Here is a 26,672-nt window from a genome sequence, read left to right on the forward strand (position 1 = left end):
AAAATTAATAATAATAAAATCCTATCCCAAACATTTTAATTCAAAATACCAGAATCTTGGATGCTTGCATTATAATTCTTCTATGTATCAGTTCAATTCCCATCATCCAGACAATTGGCCATACTGGCTGGGACTTTATTATTTTATTGGACACCAGAATAAAGAAACAAGATCAAACAATATATGTATTATATTTTACATTTGTACCCCCCCCCCCAAGACTTCAAGTTGGGTTGTGTAAAAGGTAAAGCTGACCAACACACACAAACACAGGGTTACAAAATAAAATCCTGACATTTATAAATAGTCTCATTTACCAGGGCATGTGATATAAATAACAGTACTGTCAGCTCCCTAGGTTATCAGAATAAGCATCTCTTTTGACCAGTCCTTTTTTTAAAAAAAAAGGGGGGGGAGTGCTGGTACTCACCATGAAGTTGTCACAGTAAGTGCTGCATTTTAAACATTGGGGCGGTACTACGTACCTATGAGTACCCCCAGAAAGCACTGTTCATGACCACTTGTTAAAATGAGTCTTCATAGGGTGACATCTCCGTAAATTGGGAAACCACTAGAGAAAAAGCCCCTCCGCCTGAATTATCACTAGACTCGGGAGATTTCAGACCATGTTTGAAATCTGAATGAAATGATCAGGTTCTGAAACTGATCCTAAAACACTTTAGGTTGTCCCCCCCCCCCCCCACTTCCCTGGGTGTAAAATTGGCCGGTAAATTGATCTACAGTCAATCAGGGAAATGGTGAATTTCTTTTTATAGGTGAATTTCTTTTTATATGTATAGTTGCCATATGGATAATTAATCCAGTTTTGCAGAATAATCACGAATCAGCGCACAGGAATAATTCACTTCCAAACTTGTAATGCATTCAGCCTGTCCTGCAATGGAGGAGATATGCAGATGCCCAGAATTTGTTTGGAGCAGATATCTCAGCAAATATCTTCGTACTCTTTAAACAGGAATATGGTTCTTTTTCTCTCCCCCAGCCCCCATTTGTAATAATAATTGTTATTATTATTTGAATTTATATACCGCCCGATACCTGGAGAATAAAACCAAAATAGAAAACCACAAAATACATAATCAAAATTAAAACAACAACCCAATAACCCCCCCAAAAAACACACATTTTTTAAAAAAGGGCATAGGATCCTCACAACATTTAAATTAAGACAATTAACAAAGCTGGACAAGAACCACTGGCTGGAAAGACCATGATCTCAGAAATGTTTGCAGCAATATTTATTTATTGGCAACCCAATTGGCCAGGTGCCTTTCTGATACAAAAACAAAAAAAAATAGCTTTGAAATAAGAGTGGGAGGGGGGAATTTGCCATGTAAGCATATGGCAAGGGGGGGGGGGGAGAGAGAGAAGCCTTCCAAGCTTCAACAGAGAAGGTGCAAGGTATATCAACACATGCCATATTCTTTACCATGTATCGTTACAGTTCCCAATGGAGCTTGTATGAAATCCTGGCCCCACACAGGCACTTATCCAAGATGCGCCAGCAGCATAATTCGCACCCAATGATGCACGTGCAAGACTAGAAGGGGGAAGTGGAGCGCTGCCGGTGTGACCAATTGCTCAGATAATTGTGCAGAACTGTTGACAGGCATTCCATTAGCAGCAGATTGCCCCTATTTAACTGGCAGCTGTGGTACGGCCAAGGCTCCTGCTGCTTGCAAGGGCTTACTTTGAATACACAATGCCAATTACATAGGCCGAACTCTTCAGGTCTTTTGACAGGTACCCTCGAGATTTCCACAATTAATTTTATTATGCACTTTCTGCCTAAAATGCCCTTGGAAGTAGGGGAAAGTTGTCTAGTATGTGTGTGTGTGTGTGTGTGTGTGTGTGTGTGTATAAGGAGTCTTTCAATGGGTGGGTGTGCAGAGGGAACAGGGAGACGAGGATGAAATGGAGTTCATTTGGAGACATGAAGTGGCAAAGCACTGCAGAAAGAACTTGAGCTACTCATTAGCTGCATTTAAAATTACAAGAGATCCATGGGCAGAAGTGGAGTCAACCTGATAGTCCTGATATACTCTTGGAACAATTGGAGGAGGGTGGATTTGCATTTAACACTCACAGCAGTAGCTTTAATTATGCCAAGTATCTCACAATCACAAGTGTACCACTGCTGTTCCAGGAGAAGGAGAGACGTCATCTTACAATCAGCCCAAGATAAAGTAAGAAATACCAGTGTATATACACACAACTCCCCTTCGACTCTGATACAGGGACACAAAGTTGTTTGGCAGTTCTTAATCATTCTCTGATCCAACGTGCTTTTTCCTAAAACCTTACTGCTCCATGGTTAAACCCAATGGCCAATTGTCAGCAACTGTGCTATGGTTTCAGGATGCAGCAGTGATCTGGACACTGAACTGGGGACTACGGTGTCATCAACAAAGGAACCCAGACCAGGTTCCAGGTTCTGCAACCTGATCAGGGAACCAATGCCCCAAATCAGGTACCCTATTGAACTTGATGCTAAAGCTCCAGAGTTAGGACCATCATGGGTGACTTCTCCTCGTCCTGAGGAACTAAGTGTCTCCCATTGTACCTTGCTAAATTCAGCAGCACAGGGAACACACCGGGTAGGAAGGACACAGGAGAAGTTCCTGTGTCAAAAAGGGAATACAGCCCAGAAGAGGTGAACTAGAGGCAGAGACCAGAAAGACTTCAGATCACTCCCAAACATGGTTGGAACAAGTCGGTCACTATGAGCTCTCCTTGGAACGGCAACAACTGACCTGCCGTGATGGGCAACACAACAGGATTAACTTCTCAGAAACCAAATAATCTTCTAGAACACCTGAGGTGGGGGGCGGGCAGCATTAAATGAACTTCTTAGGCTAGGACAAAAATTAACACTAGCACAAGCAGATTTCCTCCCCTCTCTTTCCCTACCCATCATCTCTGCACCATCCCCAAATCTGCTCTTGAGGCTTGGGGGGGGGGGATTTTAAGGCTGTGCAAGGCAAGGGGTTGGGGAAAGATCCTTATGCTTTTGAAATGTTCATCTTAGTGCTACACTGAATACCATGCACTTGCAAAAAGCAAGAGAAATAGTGTTGCCAAGCCAGTCCCCCCCCCACAACACATCAGGGGAGGGGGGGAAGCACTGCATAACATTATTGCTTACATCTGAAGTCAAAACACTTTAAATGCCACCTTACCAGTGACCAATCGCCAGGAAGCACAGTGTGATGCAAAGGGAATACCAGTGAACTGACAATGAATGAATCCTCTACTGGACAACAACCTTTTCCATCCTGGAATGGTATCCATCATAATTTTTTTTTTGGGGGGGGAGAATGAATTTGGGGACAGCTGAAAGGCAAATGCCACTGTTCAAACTCCCTTATAAACTGCAATTCAGTTCTGCCATATGTGAGATCATTCATATATATATATATATATATATATATATATATATGCAGGTTTTGGTGTCCTCGGGTGTCTTCCCGTGTAAAAGTTGGGGTGTCTAGGCGACGTTTCGACGAGGTCTCACTCGTCATCTTCAGGCTGGTGCTTTCGGCTTCTTGTTACTGGAACAGAGCAGGATCTCAGTGTTTGAGTTCCTATAAATACTGTTGAGGGGTGTGGTGTATAGCCTCCAATGTTCTGGGCAGGAGGCTATACACCACACCCCTCAACAGTATTTATAGGAACTCAAACACTGAGATCCTGCTCTGTTCCAGTAACAAGAAGCCGAAAGCACCAGCCTGAAGATGACGAGTGAGACCTCGTCGAAACGTCGCCTAGACACCCCAACTTTTACACGGGAAGACACCCGAGGACACCAAAACCTGCATTCCTATACCCGTGAAAATCTACGAAAGCAAATATATATATATATATATATATATATATATATATATATATATATATATATCACACCTTGTTGAGAGTGGAACACACACACAAAAATCTTTTCTGCTGTTGAGATATTCAAAAATAATTGCTGGATTTGTAGCTAGCTCATTTAATTAAAAAAGAAAAAGGTCCTTAATTAATATGAGCATGATTTGGATAGCTTGGTTCATTTGTCATCCTTTCCAGAAAGAATTTAATCATTTATGGAGTTAACAAGGAATAGTTAATAAAAGGATCCACTTATTTTTAAATAAATAAATAAAGTTCAGCTTCAGAATTTACCCTTAAGCTGCCACTGAAAAATGAAAGCCTTGGGTGAAAACAGTTTTTAAAATAATGGGTTTAATTCTCATCCCTAAATTCCCTGTAAGACCAGATGTTTATCATGGATGTTTACATTAAGCAAAGCGTGTCCTACCTCAAAGAGGGCAAGTGTTGCGGTGAGACCTGGAGACTGACTTCCTGTGTTGTGGGTGGGTATATTGGACAGCCACAACACTCGATTGGTAGGTCCCTCATTGCTGGGTTTAATCTGGCCAATGGGGTACAGTCTAAACGGATCGAGGGACCTATATATATGCACGTGACCCAGAGCTTCCTCTTTCAGCTCATGCATCGGAGCACCCGCCCACCTCTCCCTATATTTAGGGCATTTTGTGATTGACCTTGTTATGCCGTGGTGTGTCATCTGTCATTGGGACAGGGGCACGGCAGGAATTTTCCCCGCTTGGCTGATTGGCTGTTGCCATTTGGGTTTCACCTGCTGCGTAGCAAATCGTCACAACTTGTAAGGTTGCAGATAGGCACTGGTTCAGGTGATAGGGATGGGAGAACGGTCTCGCCATCCCTGTGTGAAGGGTATTCCATTAAAGGAATCCAGGGACTCAACTTGGTTTGGTCAACCCCCGTGAGGGGGTTGTGCCCGTGCCTGAATCCAGGGGAGCATCTGGGGGGTGGACATTGTCTGTTCCCAGGCTTTCTGCCTACCTCAGGTGTTCACCCTTGGCTAACCTATGATAGAGCTCTGGGTCAGTGCTACCTGCAGGGAGCTAGTCGAACCAGAGCCTATGCAACCACTAACTCTCTGTAATCAATAAAGTTGTGGCCTAAATTCTGCCAAAATCCAAAACTAAAATTTGAGTCAAATGTGTGTTTATTTAGGGAGGTCTGAACACGCAACTACAAGTTCTGAAAACAAAAGTCACCATGTGCTCATAAGATAGTCTAATGAACAAACATAAAAGAACTGCAAGAATGTCTATGGATTTGCATCCAAGACAACTTTGTTCTCTGTTGTTTACATCATTTCACAAGCATGCAAATTATTGTTTGCCCAAGTAAATGACTTCAAGTAAAATTGCTGAAAGGATTTCAGATTGCTTTGCACTTGGCTGCTACATCATGAGGAAGACATATGCCAGGGCAGTTACTAATGCCCTTTTACACATTTGCTATGCTTTTAACATTGATCCAAAGTTTTTGAGCAAGACACAGTCTGAAGTCTTTGTGAGCTTACCGTAAAGCAAAGTACTTTTCGTGTTCTTCATTCAAGCTTGGACGTACATTGAGAGACCCACGAGAAGCAAAGTTCTGTATTTTGTAGTGTTTCCAGAAGGATCTCCTGTTAGAAAACAAAGAAGAAATCTTAAGAATTCATGGAGAGAGCACCATTTTCTTTATAACTTCTGTGTTAATCAAACCATACAAATAATAATCCAGCTTCTGGTATACCTCCCAGGTTCATGATCAGCTGAGTTAAAACAACACACTGTTCATTTGCACCACATTTGAGGAGGCTGGTTGCTACTAGCCAGTATGAGGAAGAGGTCATGAGAACATTGTCAGTGCTGATGACTTTTGTCCTACTCAGTTGCTAAAAGTAAAAGAATGTGTCTTGCCAAATGCAAGGTGGTTCTTTTTACGAGATTCAGAAGCAATACAAACACAAGTGAGTAAGAAGATTAAATATTTTATTCTAAACAGCAAGCATTATATACATTACCAAGCAAGCACTTTGATCTGCCACAGGGAAGCCCTCAAGAAGTGGCGAAGTGAACCCCAGGTAGTCTCAAGTTGCACGAGCTTCTAGCCATCAGTTTGTACATGAGCTTCCAAGCTATGCCTCAAAACCACCTGATTTATAGATTATTGATAGCTACTGTAGCCTACATGGCTTGCCCAACTGCCTATGTGCAGATTATTCATTAGCTAGCTCCCTTTTCCCAGTGGCAGAGCAAACCAATCAGGTGCCTGGGGTGGTGCGAATGCCCTGCCAGGGCCAGCCAGGGCAGGATGCTCTGCGGGGCCTCTAAGGAGTCTGCCTGCCTCACCCCACTCAGCTGCCCTACAGCTGAGGGGGAGGCGGCGGGCGGCAGTGGCGTAGCGTGGGTTGTCAGCACCCGGGGCAAGGCAAGTAATTTGCGCCCCCTAACCCGTGGATTTGCGCCCCCTAACCTGTGGATTTGCCCTAACCCCAGATGTTGCGCCTGGTGCGGCCGGCCCCCCCTGCACCCCGCACGCTACGCCACTGGCGGGCAGACCATTTGGGGCAGGGTGGAGCCTGCAGGTGCCCAAGCCACCATGTCACTCCTGGGAGAGATGCGTGGCTTGGGTGCACTGCAGGCCCCGTGGTGAGTGCTGTCCTGTCATTTTGTCACCCCACTCATTGGTGACACCCGGGGCAGCTCGCCCCCACCGCACCCCCTTCCTCCGCCCCTGCCTCTTCCAATACCACACATCCCTCCAAGCAATGTCTAACATCAAAGAAGGTCAAAAGGTACCCTGCATTATCACTTCTTCCTTCCACCAGATTATGCATTAAAGGCTGCTCTCAGCCCTCAAAGAGTAGAACAAGAGATAGAGGGAAAGTAAACTGAGGTAGGAAGAGATGACCAAGTTAGATCACTTATCTCCTCGAAATACAATTGTCTTCCGGATAAATTGCCCCTACAGATCATTGCTGGGATTTCCATGTGTCTTCTTTCACCCAGACACATCCTCTTTTTCAGGCGTTAAAATTTGGGACAAATTGCATTTATTTGCTCTGAATGGCACATTGATTGAAAACTGCTTTGGAAAACTCTGGCTATACTTTCTGGATGATACATATAGACATAACTGGTGGTTGAAGACTTGCTTTCCTCTTCACTTCTCCTGCCCCGCTCAGCAATATGTCACAACTTCTACAGCCTACATGTAGTAGGGGTATTTAAAACAAGAGCTGTCATAGCATCCTCTTTTTTGCTCTTCAAAATATGGCAACCATAGTCATTGCTGCACCGTCTTCCAGTGCAGTCGGTAAGCCATAAGGGGGCAGGGTGGGAGCGGGGGAAAGTAATCACAGTGAGATGTTCAGATTTGAAATCTGTATGTTTCAACATAAAATTAAGTTAGAGTAAGATTTTAGTCTGGTTCTCAAAAAGAGAACCATTTTAAAAGGAGGACAAAACTCCAACTCTGCTGCAGCAGAAATTAAAAGCAAAGAGGGATCAGGTATGAAAGGGTGGAAAGTCGGGCACAGGTGAGTCTTGCTCATGTGCTGACAGCAACATCTAAACCTGCAACCAACAGTTCCCTTCCCATAGCCTTAGCCAATCTTACCAGACAGCAAAATTTAGCAAGAAATCTTAAAACACCAAAACACTCCTGACAAAAGAAGAAGAAGAAGAGTTTGGATTTGATATCCCACTTTATCACTACCCGAAGGAGTCTCAAAGCGGCTAACATTCTCCTTTCCCTTCCTCCCCCACAACAAACACTCTGTGAGGTGAGTGAGGCTGAGAGACTTCAAAGAAATGTGACAAGTCCAAGGTCACCCAGCAGCTGCATGTGGAGGAGCAGGGAAGCGAACCTGGTTCACCAGATTACGAGACAACCACTCTTAACCACTACACCACACTGGCTCTTTGCAGTATATGCAAAGGTTAGGAGTCAACTCACTGCAATGACTATCTGCATCCCTGAGTCACATCAGATGCTTGTGTGTCCACTGTCAGTTCTGTATCTTTCCTGTTACCAGTCGATTCTCCCTCTCGTCTCTCCCTAGCATATTCAGAAGCTGAATTTCACACGTTACCCCTCTCCCCAGATCAATAATTAGAACCATGCACCTGAATGCATTTGCAGCAACTCTAATCAAGTTACTCTTTAAGAATCTTTCTTTTTCTAACGTCTCAGGTGGGAGGGGGAACCTGAAATCAAGAAACTGTGCTGAACTATATTAGCCGGCCATCAACTTCCCTATTTCAGCAACCTAAGGCTTTTGTATCTGACAGCACACTTCCTCATTAAGCATCTCTCTCTCTTCAGTATATGCAAATATGATGAGATTCTCACTCTTGCACGAGCCAATTAATTTACAGGATGAATAATAAGCATGGCAATCAGAAGAGCACACTTAACACTGGTCGTCTTTGAAATGGGACTGTGCAGGTGCCCTTTCCCCCTTCAATTAATAGCTGATGGTCACTTTGCCAACTGTGCTACTGCTGGAGTCATAGAATCATAGAACGGTAGAGTTGGAAGGGACTCAAAGGGTCATCTGGTCCAACCCCCTGCAGGAAATTGGAAAGGCACAAGGTAGCTAAAATAATAATAATAGGATGCTACCCAAAGCTATATATACACACTTCGTGTTGTCAGCACACACAAGAAGTAACTATCCTCTGGATCAGGGGTAGGCAACCTAAGGCCAGATGCGGCCCAATCGCCTTCTCAATCCAGCCCACAGCCGGTCCAGGAATCAGCGTGTTTTTACATGAGTAGAATGTGTCCTTTTATTTAAAATGCATCTCTGGGTTATTTGTGGGGCATAGTAATCCATTCATTTTTCTTCTTCTTCCAAAATATAGTCCAGCCCACCACATGGTCTGAAGGACGGTGGACCGGCACATGGCTGAAAAAGGTTGCTGTCCCCTCTAGATATTGCACATCTTTGATTTTGTGATGCCTTTCTCAGATCAGACAAATACCAAAGTCTTTATTTAATGACAAAATGTGTTTAGAAATATGTGCTTGGTAATAAACAAACTGTATGAATTCTTACTTTGTGAAAAAAGGTCAAAACGGTATTTAATACTTTAATATCTTTATTCTGGCGCCAATATTTCTTCTTCTTTTTTACTACAGTGTAATTCAGAAAAAGGATGAAACAGACTTCTGAACATGCAAGTCTGACACAGAGCAGAAACTGACTGAATAATTCATTCCTAACAGCAACCATAGCACAGCTTGATTAAAACCTGTACGGTTCCCTCTTAAGGATGTTCAGAACCCACTTCCGAAATTTCTCTGAGCTTCTCCAAACTCATAGCGCATTCCTCAGATCTCCAACCTAGGTTTGCCTGAGAAGGAATCTCAAGATTCAGCAATTTAATTTTCATTTGTAAGAAATGTTAAACTGAGGGTCCAGAATGCAAAGCTGAAATGCATGGGCTCAGCCTAGATGTGGTTTGTCTAAGCCATTCCAGAAAGTATCCAGGTTAAGTTTTGTGTGCATACCTCATCAAAAAGGTATTTTGTAGAAGTGCCCTCACTATCACCCAACAAGAAATAAGATGTGCCACCACAAAAGCCATGGCAGCTTCATATTGCGAGGAAGTGTTGGCAATAGCGAAGCAAATGCCTTTTAAAGAAACTTCTTCACCTTACTGGATTTGAGGAATCTGTGATAAGTGAACAAAGACTGCACATAGTACTGATGCTGACTACTAAAGCTAGTAGACAATGGAACCCTATAAGTACTCTCTGCCATGATCCACTGTTCTGTTGCCAGCGTCAGAAAACTGGGCTACAGTAGGTCGCTGATGTAACCCAGTTAAGCACCTGTTACCCATTTACTTGTTTGTTAAGCACATCTTCAAAGTTTCTTCTCATGCATCTGTAATGTGTCAAATGCATTCTGACGCTATATGAAGTGCAATTCCCATAGAAGCCAGGATCTGAGGTTCTCAGAAATTCAGATATTACAATGTTGGCATCTAATTAAATAGGTTAGACAGGCCCGCTGCTCTCCCTAAAGCACAAAACTCTTCAGACCCAGTTGCCTGAAAGCCAATTAGTAAAGACGTTGCTCGTTGTGTTCTGGGAACTAAGGCTATGATCTGAAAAGCAGTGATATAAATATTAATACTTTCACTTGCTGTTCTGACATCTCACTAGTCTGAAACAATAGGCCTGCCATCTTGCGTGAGGGAACTTCTTTTAAGTCATAAGTTCAGATGACAGATTGGGTCCAGGTCATAAACTAAGTTGACAAGGAAAACCCATTAGTATTCTTGACTCTCAAAGATACCATAATGTTTAAAGAAATGAAGACAAGCTATAGGTGAAGTGTGTTCACATTGGAATTTGAAACACAGTGGAATGGAGACGCAACCTCAAAAATATGTCATAGGTCTCATTCACATAACCATTATAAGCCAGGTGAGCAGACCTCATATTGAGGTCAGACTGTTGGCCCATGTAGTCCAGTGCTGTCTATTCTGATCGGGAGTGCGTCTTCAAGGTATCACATATTTCCTAACTGCTGAGTTCTTTTGAACTGCAGATGGTGGGATGATGGGGATTAATCCTGCACCATCTATATCATGTAGGGAATAAGCTCTGTCATTGAGCTATGCGAAATACGGGGAGGTTATGTAGTTTTTTCAGTGGTTTGTACCACACACACACACACACACACACACACACACACACTTAAAAACTAAACCTAGATGAGTTCCAAGAAACACATTATTGTTAGAAATTCCTGCTCCATTAAAACCAAAGTGGGTTTGCAATCTATTTCTATCAAAGGACTGCAGCCTTGAAAGCCTTTGATATGTTCTAAGTCCTCCAATGCTGCTAATCAATCACAGGTTTGGGACTATGAAATCATTTTTATTTATTTTCTATACACTTTTCACCGGAGGTCTCTCAAACTCGACAAAGAGCTTTGCTTAGTGCCACCAACTAGCATCTGGTAAGAAAAGTCACAAGTTTCTTGTGATGATGCTATAAACTTTGTGGCAGCACTAGAACTTCCTTTGACTAGATTTTCTACCAAATTTCACCTCAAGAAATTATGAGGTGAATTTGGACATTAGGTGAAAGATTCAGAGAAATCTTTAAAGTGTTGGAGATTGGTATATATAGCAGTAGAATGCAGAGCCAGATAGTCTAGTATGACTTCTGATTGAGGTAAAAAAGAAACTTAGGATTTATAACTCCTTAGAAACAAAGCCATTCTGAGTACAAGCTTAGCATATGGTCAAGGAGCATTCATGAGGTAAACACTAACATTAACTCCCTGGAGGAGGAAGAAAGTAAAGCCTGAGAAATAATCTACATGTCAACAAACAGCAATTTAAGAAAGAACCAGCAAAGGGAACAATAGGTTGCCTTTTTGTCTATTACCCACTCCCCACTGGTCCAGGTAAGGGAATACAAAGGTTATTGCTTTACTTCCAACACAAGGAAGGAAAATTAGTGTTAATAAGACTAACACAATTTCTTGGAAAGGATTCTGCAGGTAATAAAATAATCAGCTAGATGTCACAGACCTGAAGCTAGGAGTAGCCAATGTGGTACTCTCCAGATAGTGTGGATTACAAATCCCATCATACTTGAACATTGTCCATACTGGTTGGGGCTGATGCAAATTGTAGTTCACACCATGTTAAGCTACCCCTGCATTCATCATGTATTAACAGCCAAGGTTGGCCCAAAATTGAGACACAGTGATGCAACTGTCTCAGGTGGTGAAGCATGGGAGCTGCAAAACTGTGCCCCCAAACGCCTCCTGCTCACTTCATTACAACTTGGTGTCTCCAAGTGCCTCACAATTTTATTATTATCTTAGCTGTGTGGATGACCAGCCACCTGGTGGGCCAAAACTCTTCATCACTCCCTTCTTGCCTTACCTCACTCTGAGAAAGGGTCAACAAGGTCCTTCAGAGGATGGCAGCCAGCAGAGTGCCTGAGCTGCTATACCAGTCAGAAAGGCTGTTTTGAATGTATAATTGGTGTGGCGGTTTTGTGGCATTTTTAAAATTTGTTGATACTTCAAAGATATACTTCTGTACCCATCAAAGTGTCTTTTTCTAATATAGAAAATATAGATTCTAATATAGATATATATTTTTTAAGGTGACAGAAAACATTCAAAACTTTCTAGCCGCCACATTATATTGCAACAGGCCAGGCAGTCTCCTGGCCAACTCACCCATAAGGCCATAGTGGCTATCACAGAGCAAGGCAAGGCAGGGGGGAGGCAGCAGAAGCCCCTACTACTGCCACTAATGTGGCAGCAAAGATATAAAGGGCTTTGTAATGTTATAGGAGGGACGCAGGTGGCGCTGTGGTCTAAACCACTGAGCCTTGGGCTTGCTGATTGGAAGGTCGGCGGTTTGAATCCCTGTGACGGGGTGAGCCCCCATTGCTTGGTCCCAGCTCCTGCCAACCTAGCAGTTCGAAAGCACGTCAAAGTGCAAGTAGATAAATAGGTACCACTGTGGCAGGAAGGTAAACAGTGTTTCCGTGCACTGCTCTGGTTTCGCCAGAAGTGGCTTAGTCATGGCCACATGACCCAGAAAAACTGTCTGCGGACAAACGTCGGCTCCCTCGGCCAGTAAAGCAAGATGAGCGCCGCGACCCCAGAGTCGTTCGCGACTGGACTTAACTGTCAGGGGTCCCTTTACCTTTACCTTTTTAATGTTATAGGAATTCTAAGGTCTTAAATATAGAATAAATGTTGATACTTGCCAGTGGCGTAGCGTGGGTTGTCAGCACCCGGGGCAAGGCAAGTAATTTGCGCCCCCTAACCCGTGGATTTGCGCCCCCTAACCCGTGGATTTGCGCCCCCTAACCTGTGGATTTGCCCTAACCCCAGATGTTGCGCCCGGTGCGGCCGGCCCCCCCTGCACCCCCCACGCTACGCCACTGATACTTGCACAAGGTAAACACACATACGTAAATATATAAACTACATGTCTAAAATAGTACAGGAGAGCAATCTAAAAGCCATCTTGGCTCGCCTAAAGATTCCAAATATTTCCTCTGTCTCCTTAACCCCCCCCCCCAGCCTGAGAACAGGTAGGCAGGTAGCAATCAGGGGAAGTTCCTGAAGGGATTCCTCTCCTATATCTATGAACCTCCTTTGTATGAATTGTCATTGTTTGCCCAGATGCTCTGCACTGAGGGATGTCTGACGGGCATCCTGATTGTCTTATCAAATGCTAATGTTTTGTGTAAACTATGTTTGGAACTATGTAAAACTTGCTAAATCCTCAGGAATAAAACACCTTGGCTTGCCTGAGCCACAGTAACCCCACCTTGCGTGTGATGTAATTTCTGACTTTTTGTAGAGGAGATGCCCTTCTTCTTCGTGCCAAAATGCAAACCCTTAAAAGAGATGTTTCTTCTTGGTTCTGGCTCTCTTGCCTCCTTGCAAGGAAGGGAGGGAACTCTATTGCAACAGAAAAATAAAGATCTGCCTTGCTTTCACTGCACCCTGCCCCCACTCATTCATCTCTGACCAATCATGGACTTAGGGGACTCAGTCCCTTGGGGAGTTGAGTAGCAAAAGCCAACCACCCCTATTTTTTCTATATCAGTAAAAAGAAGACAAGGATGAAGGGGGGCACGGAGAAGACAAAGATGGCACTGGGGCAGGAGTGGTGCTGGTGGCAATGATTAAGATGGGGGTGGCGGTGGCGGTGGCGGATGCACAACCAGTCACTTATGCCAGGCCTGCTGAAAGCGTTTAACAACTACCTGTTCCTCTGCTATTGAATAAAATGTTGCAACGGTAGTTCCTTATTGAGAAAAACTCAACAACAAAACTTTCTCAAGGAAAGAGGAAGCTATTGATGTACCATACCAAGGGATCCGGAACGGGGACAGAAAAGCTTTCTCCACAAAGAAGCTAGTTCAAAATTGGGACTGCCGTGCTTCTTTGTGCTGCAGTGGCCACCATCCACTCCCATTTTGTCTCATCACCCTATATTCACTTTGACAGTAATTTCCGTCAATAAGGAGAGCTTTTCAACGTGTCCGTAGAGTATTACTTCAGCATGGTGACATCCTGTAATAGGAGGAAGCTTTTAGTGTGGGCTTCAAAGAAATCTACCACTCCCACTGCCGGCAACAATTGGCCAATTTACAGAAATTGGCCCATAGGAAGGAAAAGAATGAAAGAGATATGGGAGACTTGAAAAAAAGAAATGGGAGAGAAAGGGTAGGATAGTCCTTAATCATTCATTTCTGAAGTATTTCCAGAGAAGGATACTTCCCAAATCTTCTGAAGCTTATTTTTTTATATAAAAAGAAGAAGAAGGGAGACAATTCTTAAAGGTAGAACTCAAGGAATTACATATTTTGTGCATACTGTTAGTTAATGTCTTCACTGTAGGTCATAGCAAAAGCAATACCTTCATTCTCAACATAATTAATGTTCAAGCATTTGCTCTGCCAAACATTTCCTAAAGCAATAACCACATATGACTCCAGTTTGTTTGGGAATAGGGTAAAATGGTCTTTCTAAAGCGAATGAAATGTTTTATGCCAGGGGTGGGGGGAGATTCTCTTTCTTAGGGTTACAATCAACCATTTTATTAAAAGCTTCTTCTTCTTTTTAAGGACATGACATCTGTTTAATTCCCCTGGTGGCTGGAATACTTAAGATGGTTTTCCAGAGGTTGCAGTTCTAACATCTACAAACTATAGAGAATTAATCAATGACCACAACCCTTTGTCAATATGTTATAGCTCATAATGTTCCCTTGCTTATAGACTCAAATGCTCCTTTAGATCAACAACAACAACATTGATTTACCCAAAAATGATCCATAGATGGTATTTAACTCCAAGCAGATTGGCTAAGATGTATAAGGTGGAATCAAGACATGTTGGAAATGTAAAGAAGTAGAAGGAACCATTTTCCATATGTGGTGGGTATGCAAAAAAGTTAAAGTATTTTGGGAAATGATATATAATGTGATTTAAAAAATGTTCCAAACACCCCCCCCCCCAAAAAGAGAGACATTTATACTAGGAATTGTTCAGAGTTTCCCAGGAGTCAGAGAAAAACACTTATGTATGCAACAACAGCGGCTCAGATTCTGCTACCCCAACAATGGAAAGAGAGGTTTCGAGTAAGGGAGATTGGCAATTTAAGATGATAGAATATGCAGAATTAGCAAGTAGAATAAGAGAAGAACAGGTAATTAAAGATGAGTGGAAATTTTTGTTGAGTATATTGAAAATAATTCTGTACAGTTAAAAATGCTGGCAGTATTAAAATAATTCAAGAGCATAACATAGTTTGAACTGATGTAAGAGAGGGAAATTAAATTGCTTGGATATATTAAAATATGCAGGAATGGTGGATAAGTTAAATCAACCTTGGAAGGGGAGGGAGGGAGGGAAGTTAATGAATGTATGGTAGAATAAAAGGTGCTTAATTTCAAATGTAAAATTTAAAAGATTATTATTTTTATTTTTACAAAATGTATTTCTTTTTCTGAATGTTGAAATATGAGAAGCTCAGAAGCTTGACCGGAAGTCTGACTGTTTCTCCTGGGCAAGATTATCCATCTGAACCCAGCGTGTTTATGTATGAAGCAGGAGTTCAGCATGCAATTCTCTTGTGAATGCCAGTCAAGATGACTACTCTGCAATTTTAAAGTTGACTTCTGTCCTCCTTCCTAGAGATGAGTACAATGATATTGAAGATCTTGAACTTTATGCTGTGAACCTCCCTGAGATCTTCATCTGAAGGGCAGTATACACATTTCAGAAATTAATAAATTAATGTTTTTCTCTGAAAGATTAGTACATGGAAGAAGTCACCCACAAAAGTCATATTTCTAGAACTTACACTTGTAGAGAAAACTCTCAGATGTATTGTGTAAGAAGAATCAGGTCTGTCTTGAGTACCAATTATGTTGGGATGGAATATGTGATTTGTAGATGAATCATGCCAATTGATTTTAGAGTTTTAAATCAGCAGTGGGAGAAGACCTGTGGGCCAAATCAGGCCCTGCATGGGGTCTTAATCTGGGCCACATGACAGGGAAAGAAGTGGCTGTAAAGGAACAATTTGAAGCCTTAAAGTGTGCTCCTGATTGTTCCTTAACAGCAAAGTTTGTTATAAGCACTGATCAGCTGATTGCAATGACAGTCATTTAGACAAGCCCCCATTTGTACCCCAAGTGTTGACGCAACCCAGTAAGTGACTCAGAGACAAGTGCGGGTGAAAACTATCCACAACTTTCTCAACATGCAGGCTAAGGTGGGACTGGCAATGGCACTGTGGAGAGAGGGCTAGATCTGCTTCCGATCTGAAGCCCAACCATAATCATGGCACACTTGCCAGATATCCTCTTGGGAATCACCTAGTGCTGAGGTCCCAGCAAGGCATAAGGTCAAGTGAATGAGACCACTGGAAGGTTCAAGATGGCTACTGATCAGCCCAGCCCACCCCAGCTAGGTCCGGGGGCTATTCACCTCTCAAGGACCCCTGAAGGGCACCCCCATTTTGAGCCACCCTAACTGATGCCATTCCCGTCAAGTTGTGAAAGAGAAGAAACACCTAACAAAACTTTGCTTCCCACTGGGAAAAACCTCCCAGTTCTGCACCAGTTGTGGCTGAGAATAAAATTCCTTTTTCACTAGGGACTACAGAAAGTGCTAGTTGACGTTTCTAAACTGAGGGCATGGGAATTTTTCCTTTGCTAAGGAAGAATCAAAGTCTTTTGTAATCTGGAATGAATTTTATACTTTTCTTTCTTTCTTTCTTTCTTTTTTTGAAGTCTCAACATGTAACCAATGACAGTATGTGAAGAGGTGTTCTATAACTTTTTTTGGACTCCTTTTCAATGCTAATTCAAACGCATACTCTCCCAGCTGTAGTCTGAAGTGTTGCAGTTCCAGGAACACAAATGATTTATCTCTGCGTATGTTGTTGACCCCAATATGTCTTCACTCATCACCACCTCATCTCACACATATGGCCCCCCAATATTCTAGGCATCTCAACTTTCCCCTTGTTCTCTCTTTCCCCCTCGTTCTGCAGTCACTACTAATGCCAAGTTTTCATAATTTATTACAGCATATTACAATTCTGATTTTTTTTGACACAACTCCATCTACAAGCGTGTAATTTAAGCAACATCTCAAACATCCATATTTATATACTACTGCTTGCCTTGCTAGAAATGCTAATAAGCATATCATTATTCCATCTGTCTCAAACTAGGTGTCAGTACGAATTTCTATTATCAGTAGCAATACATTTCCACAAATGCAATTTCTAAGATAAAAACTTCATCAATTGATGGGTGTGATTTCTGACTTGACTCCTTGTAGCATTTTACATCCTTCCTCTTCATCAAACAAATCTTTACGCCTGCTCTCATGGAGAAGTGTCAAAAATAAAATGACAGAAATATCATTTAATTCTTAGGCATATGAGCCGTCTTTCGAATACGTATATTGAAAGACAGTTTCACCAGTCATAACCTACCAACTTACCTTTTCTGTTTCCTCTAAAATGCTGAGCAAGTGATTCTTCTAAACAGTCTAATATTCTTATCCTTAAGCTAGTATAGGATAAGAAATCCTAAGTTCTCATAATTGTTCAGTTTAAAGTCTGATACAAACAACACGACATGAATGATTTCAATGGAATTTACCTTCAATAATGTTTACAGCACTTGTGATCCTCCCCAAGATTTCCCCCCACCAACAATGCTATACCAAATGTGCTGAATCACCACTGATTGTTCATTGCAACTATGAATATGATTTGAGTACCCTGGGGAAATTATTGTGATCAAAATCTAGAGTTTTCAGGGAAATAAGAAGACCACCCACAGCTCCTGAGCTCTGGGAGTTTTCCTGGTCAACTTGATTTTGCAGTCTTTAGCATATGCGCTGCCGCCCAATGCCCCCAAATTTAGTTTAGCCCCCAAATTAACTGTTGTTATGCTTATGTCAGACATCCTGCTTACACATTATCTCTTGTTTACGAAAGAAGGGAGGAAAAAGAACTTTTTTATTTGCTCCTTTATTTACAATACACTTAAGTATACAACATCAGAAGTGCCTGGCGTGCTCTGGTCCATGGGGTCACGAAGAGTCGGACACGACTAAACGACTAAACAACAAATACAACACCAGGACACTTAAACTTATAAATATTGTTTAGGCACCAACTTAGGAGAAACATCAGTCATGTAAAAGGTACCACAGACCCCGCTGCCGCAGAGCAGCACAGCTCAATGTAATACGTAACATATTTTGATGTAAGAGTTAATTTTGTGTGCACAGTGCCATTGAAAATGACAAGCGCCATCATTGAGTCAAGTGCCGCCATTGTGAATGACAAGCGCCGCTGCTGACGCGGCACATCTTTGCTAAATGAACACACAAAGTCAAAAGTCCTTTAGTGAAACAGTAGGTATACATTTCAGTAATACCTAAGTATATATGTATTTTGTTTTTCTAGCTTGATCAAAATTATTTATTATTTCACAACAGGTAGGTAGTTAAGAGCTTAGGTGGCTTCAGGGGTAGGTGCCTGGTGCCCCCCAGAATTCGGCGCCTGGGTGCCCCACACCCCTTGCACCCCCAGGTAAAGATGGCCCTGTATGAATTTAAATATGAATTTGAATGATCTTTTAAAATGGAAAATTGCAGATCAATGCTGAAAGGAACTTATGCACAAGAAGATATGAAACTGGCATGGACAGTAAAAAGACTGGTCCATCCATTTCTAGGAATGGCCTCTTCTCATTTCTCCCTCTGCAGCAGCCAGATAGGAGGGCTGCTGCTACATAACTGTTACGGAAGAGCAAATGGAGCTCTTTGGTTTCCCAGGTAAGCCAATGGCATGAGCCTTGGGTTCTTACCTCTTCTCCTGCTGCAGCCAGGTGGAATTACCAGCAAGCCTACATCACTTGCTCTTTCTCACCTAATACAATGTTGTATTCAACTCAGCAACATTAGGCTAAACCATTTTGCAGATTATTTGGACCACTCTTATTACTTATTTTGTGTCAGTCAAGCAGACTATAAATTGTACGAAATAAAGAAATTATACTCTACTAGCAGCCTCATACCTGGATTGTGTGGGAATTCTATGAAACCCCCCAAAATAGTGTTCAGTCAGCCATCTTGATTCAAACTGGCATCCAACTGTGTCCTAACATAGCCTGGATACAGTAGGACTGCCATAGGTTTGGATTTCCCCCCGACATTACAGGGATTTGAAGCGCCCGGGAGAAATTTCTAAAAGGCGGCGCTTTGTCCTGGATCGTAGGCAAGTCAATCCTGTTTGTTATGCCCTGGTTCGTACTTTTTGAAATATGGCAACCCTAGGATAAGGGAACCATCACACTAAATTTGGGTACGATACTAAGAGGTGTCCAAATGCAAAACAAACCAAGAAGTAGATGATGAGCAGGGTGAATGGAAGCAGGGAGTTGGGTTCATCGGTATTAACCCAAATGCCAGAAATGTGACTACATGCTTTCATTTCCCTTATACTCCTTTTCTAAGTTGAGATGTTAGGCTTGCTCTCTTGCTACAGGAAAGTACCAACATGTGACTGAGTTATTACTGAAGTTATTATACCATCGGACTCAAAATCAGTCTGCAGGCATTGAAAGCGAATAAGGAAACAGCAGGAGAGAAGGGGGAAGAACCTGTGTTTCATTGCCTGGAGTACATGTGAAAACAAGGGAACCGAATGAAGTTTGACGAAATGTTCTTTTATATTCACTCACTGTTCCTTTTCACACCAAGGACCCAAGCAATACTGGCGAAACATGTTTTGACTTCTCAAATATCAGAGTTAGCTCGTTAACTCCTCCTCACTCACACCGCTCTGTAGCAACAAGATTGACAGCCTCGGTTGCCCTTGGAACTCTGAGAAAAAATATTTCATAGGTCCATTCATTTCCCAATGAAAACTGTTTATAGGCATATTTGAGAACAGTATAATAGGAGCCACACTATGTCATGGTGTGGAGAGTGTTGAAGAAAGAGTAGTGAAATTGCAGCTAGGAAGCTTAAACTGATATCCTTCTTTGGAAATTAAACCAATGTCCAGACTTGCAGAACTTTACTTTACTTGCTTGCAGAAACTTATAGTAATAGATGAATTAAAAAGTAATATTTACAGTCACGTGCTTCTCCAAGCATGGGCTTACAGTCTCTTCTTCTAAATTCAAAACAACTGCATTTTCCTCTCTTTCCAGAGCTCAGCACTTTCAGCCTTCTGTATCTCAAATGGACCATGCCCTGAAGCTCCTATGAGAGATTTCCACTTTTACCATCTCCTGCGGCATTGCTGTCTTTCATTCAAGCTGAGAAGAAACACAGCAACACTCTATTCAACTGAGCAGTGTTCACAGTGGATTTGAAAACACAGTACTCTTGCTTCACATAATATGGGTTCTCTCATTCACTATATACCTCCCATATGACCAATATTAGCCAATCACATGATAACTCTCTAGAATTCTGCTACCAACCCATCAAATTTAAACACACAGCAACGCATACAAGCATTTACAATTTCAGTTAATTAAATTACTATACTTAACAGAGAGGGCTTCAGCAGGCCATGCTTTGACTTGTTGCAGTTTTTCTGCAATTTGAACTGGTAGCAATTTTTTGTTTTGTTTTTTGCCAGGTGAAAGTATGTATTTCACCCAATCCCTGAAGATCACAAAAAAATCTTTTTGGTCCAAAAAGTTTGGACCAAATACTATGATCCACCACTACACATTTGATGGCAGCCAAGGATCAACAAATTCTATTCTTGACTTTGTCCTCACTGCAGATCTTATAGAACCCCATAAGAGAAGTTCTACAGATGAAGACTGGATTTATCAATACTTGAAATAACTTTCAGAAAAGTGTGGTCAACCTGTTTAGAGTAGAAGCACCTTTTCAGAAATCAAATATTTCTTTCAGACATAAACAAAATCACATACGGATATCAGAAATAGAGGAAATTCATGATGGTGCAGAAATAATAGTAATACAGCCTTGGATTTGCAGGTTACACGCTTGATAAGTAGACGTGCCAGATCAAGCCCCCATTCTTCCAGAAAACAGTCTGGCCTCCTTTCCCTTTCCTGGCAGCCCAAACTAATAGAAGGAAGCAAAGATCCCTTCCAAGCATTCATTTTCTAGTGTCTCAAGTGACACCTTGGCACTGAGTCAATCTGTGCACTCCTCATCAGCAGAAGTTGCTAAGGGAGGCAGAGAACAGCTGGGACAGTGAGGTACTGCTTGCTGATTGAGCTAGCCGCTTCTATTTATTTGTGGTGAGGGTGAGCAAACAGTGTTGCTCTCTCCTTGCTGAACAGCTGGACAAAGCAAGTGGACAGTAGGGAGAAAGCACTTGCACTTGTACAACCTACAAGGCAGCTCTGGCTCAGGATCCTAGCAGAATCCTAAATTTAGCACAGCAGATATCAGTATTGTTATATTACAAAGGGCCCCCTTGACTTTAACACTGTCAGCAACACAGATTGCCTTGCCAGCCGGTAACAATGGTGCCAGGGCACTCTCACTATGGCAATGACAACACTTGTGATAAATTCTGCAGACTGTTATGCTGGGGCAGCGATTACCTGTTGTATTCATTAGTCATTCCTTCACCATTTCAGAAACCTGTTATCAAAAAGTTGATGCCATAGTGGATTATAAAACACTACATAAAGCAGAACACTATTCACATTAAATACATTACAAAATAATTTTTAAAAACTTTTAGTAATTATTAACTGTAGTGGGTATGCATGCATAGGCATAGAAATCTCACACAGAGACATAATTTGGAGGTTAAAATTAAACAAGGGGTCATCATTACACAAATAAGTCATGAGCTCATCAACACATTTCCTCTTCTGGTGTGGATAGGAGGAGAAATCGGAAGCTTTTGTGTCTCTTTCTAACTACTCATGGTTTAGTGTTACATCTGAACCCAGGCAAACTGTGGTTAGCCTTAACTGTGGTTTCCTGAAGCCAGTCAGCTACAAGCTCTGGTCTGTGGAGTTGGCTTTTCTCAATAAATATGAAGTTTAGACATCACCATTTAGGTTTCACGTGTAATGTTAAACTACAGTTACTGAAAAATGGAAGCAAAGGCTCCCAATCTCCAGTTTTGAGCCATGCCAGAGAAGATGGGTGGGAAAATGCAAAAGCCCATATGCAGTGGTCAATTGTTGCTTAGCATCATGTCCAAATATGCATGAATACGGAGTGTTCCTCCAACCACTGCAATGCTGAACATTAAGAGATGGAACAGGGAGCGGAGCTGGGCATAGAATATTAAAGTTGCTAACTTTAATAGATGTAAGCTAGACAGGCATGCCTGACCAGGAAGCAGCCTTGCCAATTTAAAAAGACAGCCACGCACATGGCTAGAAGCTGAGGTATTCAATCCAGATTCATCACAGGACTGAGCAGACTCTCAGCATGTCAATTAGTTTCACTGTTTTTATCTTTGCCTACCTGTCATCCATTTTTTACACCGTTCTCCTGCAAATTCCTGTCTGCCATTTCAAAGCAATACATTAAACCCCTTCCTTCATGAATGTGTGCGTACTCAAGTAAATCAATAAGTCCATTTACTGTTGCTGCACAGGATTGCATGCCAAATATATCCATTAAAAAGCTATCTGTAGGTGAAGGATAATTTGGGAATTCAAGCTTTGGGCAACCTAATGAATTCCAAATTTAAATCACTGATCCTCTCCTACCAAGCTCCCCATGGAGGGAATAAAAACCTTTAATGGACAGAGATTGCCACCATGTCCCCCCCCCCCTATTTTTTTGAGTAAACATAAGAGTAATGGCATCACTCTAAATTTATACCTGCTTACAGATGTGATCAAGAAGAATTTGTCTTCTTTCTGCATATGTTACTCACTTTTCTTATAAATAGTGCATCCATTTTTGGAACTATTTTAAACAACATTTCACTGGTCCAAGTGAACAAATAAATATTTCAGCACTCAGAGAACACACAGTGACGACTCAGTATCGAAACTCAAAATGAAGAATATTTGGAGAGTAAATTCATATCACCAACTAGACATTATTAATATTATCCAGTGCTGGAGGCAGTGGCGTAGCGTGGGGGGTGCAGGGGGGCCGGCCGCACCGGGCGCAACATCTGGAGGGGGCGCACTCGCACTCGCAGCTCTCTGCCCCTACCTGGCAGGGGCGCAAATTACTTGCCTTGCCCCGGGTGCTGACAACCCACGCTACGCCACTGGCTGGAGGCAAACAAAAGAGGATGTATTGCTGTCAGGAGCAGGTTCCAAGAGCAGGTCAGCAGTAACTCACACAGCATCAATAAAGTTAACTCTTTATTCAAAGAAACAAGACAATCCAGAAGGCAGCTCTTCCTGGTAGATCTTGCCCCCTATGAGGCAGATGTCTCCGCCTTTCCACAGCTCCCTATGTCTCCTCCCCCCCAAGCTTATTTAGCTTACTTATTTAGGTGATTTATATGCCACCCTTTGCACAGGGTGCTTTATGATAAAAAACCCCTAATAAAATAACAATACAATAAAATTCATTTAAAACACAATCCATTACTAATAGCAGCAGCAGTAGCAACCAGACCCTTTGTTCAAATGCATTGTGCTCCAAAGACAAACAATGCCTAATCCTAGAAATGAACTTATCCACCTTTGGGGAGATGCACAGCGGGTGTATAGAATGGACAAATCTAACAATGTAGAAAATTCATTTGAGAAGGAATGGTCGATGCGGAGCAAAACTTTGGAGCTCTGGCAATAAAGCAATAAGACGAGTACAACCTATTACCTAGTCATACCAAAAAAAAGGTACGGCAGACGAATGTTCACAGCATTTCCTGGCGGTTCTCCTACAACTGAATCCTCCAGATAAGATTGCAAGGCACTTTCAATAATAAGTTCCTCCTTTCGCTTGATCATAAAACTCCCTCAGACATTAATCTTGTTAGGCTGCAATTTGCCAAGCTCAGCGCATGCTCTCAAAAGGCATTTCTCTCTGGACAGGCCTTCCGAGTTTCTACCTCTTGTTGCAATACCTGTGGAAATGGCTTGGATACACCATGAAGTACCTGAACAAAGCACATGGCTGGATACAGTGGGAGGCGGGGTTGAGCTGTCCATCCCATATGATGAAATTCCTGTGAGGACGGCTTCAAGGCCCCAAAGGGGTGTTGGAGAGTTCCAGTCTACGTTTTATTTGTGTTCCAGTTCACCAAGGTCTGGAGAAATATAGCCTAGATCTTACACAAAGCTCTGGGGTCTCATTTAAACACCACCACCACAACAATGGGTCTGGCTGGATTATTTGTGACAATACATCTACATCACATCAAAAACTCTACGCCAAATGTATTCCGCAAACTGACAACTCTGTCATACATAGAAAAAGATGACACACTTGGACTTAAGGTTCCTTTCTGGATGGAGTTATGGATCTAGAGAAACTCCCACACAGGAGAGATTACCTGTGCCTAGATAACCAACTGTTTATTTAAACTTGTCAACTAACAAATCTCTCAGAGGGTGTCTATCCTGGAGACCTCTTTGGTCTCACAATTGTTCTGCAGTAACTAAACAGGATTTTACTCTCTGAAAGACACATTGTTTCTGAGGACCACTTGAAATTTCTACTAATTGGCAATGTATCACATTTTGGTTTCATCCTTTTTTTCTGGCCAAACCAGCATTCTGCAGCTGTATGCAAGATTAATTCACCAGGACATTTTCGGTGAATCTCGTCTGCATTTTAATTCAATTAGTCTGGAGAATCCTTAATTAATTTAGATGCATAATCAACTTATGCTGATGCTAGCAAATTATGTCAATGATTGCATGTTTTTTCAAAACAACTACATTGAAAGGTAGAAATATATTCCATATTACTTCATCTAATATGTCACTTGACAGAACTTTCCTGTCTTTGATACTTTAATGTGCATTGCTTATATTAAATGCCAGTTTCCTTTTAGCACAGGTTGCTACTGAGAAATGCCCTATGACTCAGCTATCTTCCCAACCAGGGTAGGTGCTTCCATAAGCCAGTGTGAGGCAGGCATGAAAGATGCTTGCGTGTAGGGCAGCTACTCTCCTGTTCCCCAAGCCATTCCCATCCTTTGGAGCTAATTCCCAGTGACCTCTGGCCAAGACTGGTTGCTTCCTTTAGCTGCCTTCTCCAAGCACCTTACAGATAGTGCCACTGAGAAAGATTACCTGATCTGGAGATGACAATCACACACTGTTCTGTGCATGGGATACATGTTAGGGTCATCACTGCTGCATTGTAGCATTTGGTCAAGTAGTCAGACCACAGGTGCTAGGCAAAGCAATGAGCAAGCAGTAGCAGTGTCTTGGAAGACAAGAGCTATGATTCCTAGATGTGCCTGCTCTGCATCTCTCCAAAGCCAACCTGCTCCAGCAACAATATTTGTGCACCATTCAACTTGAGAGTACTGCCTAACAGACCAGGCCTATGCTCAATTTCCAGGGACACTGAAATAATCAGAATGTTTTCCTAAGCTCCAACACATTGAACAAAAACCTGAAATATTTGGAATAAAATAGAACCAAACAAAAATAGCTTATAGTTCCGCAGAAGTCAAAATATTTGCATCTTATTGATGTGTAGGTTGTATTTCAAAGCACACAGCTGAATTCAACTGGAAATTGCTAGTTACTTTACATGCTTGGGCTCAGTTCAGATGTAACAAACCTGGTTCTACAAACCATGGTTTATTGGCTTCTAGTTGAGCCACATGACCCAGAAGCTGTACGCCAGCTCCCTCGGCCAATAAAGTGAGATGAGCTCTGCAACCCCAGAGTCGGTCACAACTGGACCTAATAGTCAGGGGTCCCTTTACCTTTACCAGTTGAGGCATATGCCAGGGGGCTTTTTAAGTCCAGCTTTGGAAATGGTATCTTAAACCACCATTTCCTCATGCTTCCTGAACTAAGAACCTATGGGTCAAGTGCCTCCTCCAAACAAGGATCAGACCAGAGTTGGAACAGCCATAGCAGCAGCAAAAATATCTCCTGCAAGAGAACTAAACTACTATTAACCTTCTCTCTAAAAAAGAAATGGCCCCATGAACCAATGATAATTGGCTCCACCATAAAGAATTTGCTTTGAGATTAGCAGTCCTCTCCCAAGTATGAACTGTTGGTGATATTTGAGATTAATCTGCCATTTACCTAGAATTCTGAAGTGTTATTTCAGAGCCACTAAAATATATTTTTATTGCTGATATATCACACATACACTCACCTTAAAATACAGATTCTCATGTAGATCCACAGACACCTAATTACAGATCTTCAGACTGAGTTTTGTAGAAAAGGATGGGATTCTTGTATCATTGTAACACTTTTTGTTCAAACCAGTTAACTACCAGCATAGCTGAATGAAGGGGCAGTGGGGAGGGGGGTATTGGTTGCTTCTTGGTTTTTATCATGTATTTTGTGTTTTTTATATTGCATTTTTAGTTTGTGAACAGCCCTGAGATCTGTGGATGAAGGGCAGTATGCAAATGTAATAAATTAAAATAAACATTAAGTTGGAGTCCAACAAAAATCAGTGTAGAGTCCACATTGCCTATCACTGGCACAGGCATATATGAGCTCTGTTTTCTTCCCCTCCCCCCTCAGTGTGCTGGACCATTATGGGGAATGAAGGCTTGAGTTCCTGAACAGGCAGATCATGGAGAGCTGCTATGATGTTTGCTTCCATCTCAA

The 26,672-nt window shown here is 42.1% G+C and overlaps 1 protein-coding gene across 1 annotated transcript in view; it reads right to left on the reverse strand.

Annotated features, from left to right (window-relative positions):
- LINGO2 (leucine rich repeat and Ig domain containing 2) overlaps window positions 1-26,672 on the reverse strand; it is a 555,875-nt gene that overhangs the window by 438,618 nt on the left and 90,585 nt on the right. Inside the window, exon 2 of the mRNA XM_028712488.2 lies at window positions 5,417-5,521. The gene's annotated coding sequence lies outside the window, so the exon portion shown is untranslated. The remainder of the gene's footprint in view (window positions 1-5,416; window positions 5,522-26,672) is intronic.

Source organism: Podarcis muralis, chromosome 17 (assembly GCF_964188315.1).
Source record: "Podarcis muralis chromosome 17, rPodMur119.hap1.1, whole genome shotgun sequence".
In the NCBI taxonomy this organism is placed as follows: domain Eukaryota; kingdom Metazoa; phylum Chordata; class Lepidosauria; order Squamata; family Lacertidae; genus Podarcis; species Podarcis muralis.